We start from the raw sequence: 3,045 nt of genomic DNA, 5'->3' as shown, positions 1-3,045 counted from the left end.
AGAGAGAGAGAGAGAGAGAGAGAGAGAGAGAGAGAGAGAGAGAGAGAGAAATTGAGGACGTAGCTCAGAGTGAAGGTCCAGAATTTAATTCCCCAGAACCACTACCACCTAAAAGAGACTCATTTTCCTTCTGCTTGAGCAAGAGCCCCTGAAGGATTCCTCTATCTGCTCTGTCCCAGCCAATGTTTCTGCACACAGCAGGCGTGAAATGTTGAAAACAGTAAAGGCACAACTGGTTGACTGCCTTCCTTTTCAGCTCCTCTTCTTTGAGGTTGGGCCCACCCCGTGGGTTCTTTGGGATGTATTTAGCCTTTTCCCTGCCAGATGCTGTCCAGGATGTTTTAGGTGCAGTTTTGCTCTTAATTCTCACACCAGCCATTGGGATAGCAGGCATTTGTTCCACTTCACAGGTGAGGAAAGTGAGGGTTATAGTACTTACGTGGAATCTGATTCATGTGGAAGTAGCCAGGGTGGTCCCAAGAGCCTAATATGCCCCACATCAGCATTCCCTGAAAGTCCAGCAAACCTTCAGCCCAAATCCATCCTTATTTCTGACTCCTCCTGCTATTAAGAGTTGCTAAAGTGGGAAGATTTCTTTAGGAGTCAGCTCCTAGTTTTTAACATCAAACTCATTCAGATCTAGGAACTTAAACATGGATTGGCATGTCCCCATGGTTGCTCATAGGCAATAAGCTTGCGATTCAACTGCTGCACGTACATTAAGCTGCAGAAAAATCACGTGAGGACAGTGCGGAGACATTTGATGCTTCGGCGTGCAGTGATGTCTCGCACTCCTCATTTCCTGGGTGGTGAAAGCTGCAGCCTGTGGCCCCTCCCCCTTGAAGAGTGACAAGGCACGAATTCTCAGGAGGCCTTGACACAGTAACATATTGTCCTGCTTCTCACTGCTATGAGTACAACTAGATGCCCCCAAGAAGCTAAGTTGCAGCCCTGACCTCCAATACTCAGAATTTCACTTTACTTGAAATAAAGTTCTTATCATCACTATTAGACACATTGAGATGAAAAATCATGCCCTAGAGTGGGACCACGCAGAAGCTGTGCCCCAGAGCAACGCCATGCAGTAGCCACGTCCCCTACAACCCGGCACCTACGATTCAATGGCCTGGTTGTCACCACCCACCAACTCCAAGCCAGCTCAAACTAGCTGAGCAATCTGATCATGGATGAGCTCAAATCCTTTAGGGAGAACGTAATCCTAGAGGTGAGCACACCCAGCAGGAGGCACAGACTTCGCCAGCAGTGGCAGTTCCACTGCACGCCGATGCATCAAATGTCTCTGCACTGTCCTCACGTGATTTTTCTGCATCTTAATGTACGTGCAGCAGTTAAATCGCAAGCTTATTGCCTATGAGCAACCATGGGGACATGCCAATCCATGTTTAAGTTCCTAGATTTGAATCAGGGAAAGACCACTGTGAACTACAAAAGCAGCAAGGAGTTTTACTCTGAAAGTGACTTCTTTGTGGAAGGCTAAAGCTGAAGAAAACCAGCACAATGCCTGCCATATTGCAAGAATTTATTCAGGATTCATTTCGGGAAGGGACTGCATAAGACTAAGCCACAGAATAACTTCATTTTAGGGTTTCCAGGGTTATTCTTTCACAGTAACTGGGTGCCACACAGCCATGGGAAACAGCCATGCAGAAGGTTCCAGCTAGACATAGACTCCTGAATGGTTTAAGATCAGGCCAGAAAACGCACAGGTCCTGCACTCCCCAGTGACAAGCCAAGGCTTGCACGTGTGGCTTGAATTTGAAAGTGTTGGCGTTTGGTCCAGCAGTCTGCCTGGACCCCTTTTCCACAGCCTGCATCCAGCAGAGACCAGAGGGCTGACTTCTCTGCCCACCCACCCATGTCAGCAAGATCACGCCTCATTTTGGACAGCTTCCATAGTCTGGGGTGAACAGACAGAAGAGCCGCTAGAGCGGGGGAGCACCTCACAAACTCACAGGCCAGAAAGCCAGGCAAAACAAAAAAAAATGTGACTTGCTAGATTCTAAGACTTCAGGTCATAGAAAGAAACCATACATTCAAAAATACAGAATGAGGGGCCGGGGAGACGGCTCAGTGGAATAAGCGCTTCCCTGGCAAGCGCCAAGGGCCTGAGTTCAATCCCTGGTTCCGGAAAAAAAAAAAACAACAACAACAACAACCAGAATTTTTTTTCTTTTTTTCTAAGTTCTCTTTCTTGATCCTTAATGGTGTTGAGAAGTTGAATGTTTTCTCCTCACTTTTTCTTTTTTGCTTCTTTTTTCTTCCTATACTTCATTGTCCTTTAATTTGCTATTTTTCTTTTTCTTGGTTTTTTTTGTGCTATCATTGAACACTATTAATTTGCTTTTGCACCTCAGTGGGATCCCCTTTATCACTTGTTCTCTCCATATCCCATACATTAGATTTTCAAATTTTATTTTTCTCATTCTTTGCTTCCCCACTCCCTGTATCTTTACTAATATAACCATTAAGCTTTATGAATATTTAGATAGTTAACTCTATGCTATAACAGATGAGTATTGCTGTATTGTTAGTATAGACAAAGTTGTTTCAGTTAGTAGACATTTCCTGTGGGTCAGTATTGACTGGTCCCAGTGTTTATACCATACTTAAAGATATCTTTTCTCTAGTAAAGAGTGACATTCTTAACTCTTGAGGTATATCAATAACTAGTTTATCTATAGTGCTATTATTTTTGCTGATCTTATTACTATAGCCAAGGACATAATTTTTGTTGCCATGTGACATTGTGGGGGAAGAAATCAAAAGGCACACAGTTGAAATATTATGAAGGATCACAGAGAATTTTTTTAAAAAGATCAATAAGGTGCTTAAAATGTTCAAAGAAGATATAAGTAAACAAATAATGAGCCTAATAAACAAAACAGTAAATAAATGTACTGAAGACATTAACAAAAATCTAGCTGAGAAAAATATTACACAAAATACAGAAAAAAAATGTGAGTCCATGAAAAGGTTTCAAAGAAAATTAGGTGATTAAAAATTCTATTGAAAGTATGAGCAACA

At 42.7% G+C, this 3,045-nt stretch overlaps 1 pseudogene; it reads left to right on the top strand.

Moving 5' to 3' along the window:
- LOC101568439 overlaps positions 1 to 1,088 on the top strand; it is a 2,055-nt pseudogene extending 967 nt beyond the window's left edge.
- Positions 1,089 to 3,045: the final 1,957 nt, after the last annotated feature.

This window comes from Octodon degus, unplaced genomic scaffold, assembly GCF_000260255.1.
Source record: "Octodon degus isolate 3935 unplaced genomic scaffold, OctDeg1.0 scaffold00062, whole genome shotgun sequence".
Classification (NCBI taxonomy): domain Eukaryota; kingdom Metazoa; phylum Chordata; class Mammalia; order Rodentia; family Octodontidae; genus Octodon; species Octodon degus.
This window is presented reverse-complemented; position numbering and strand designations above follow the sequence as displayed.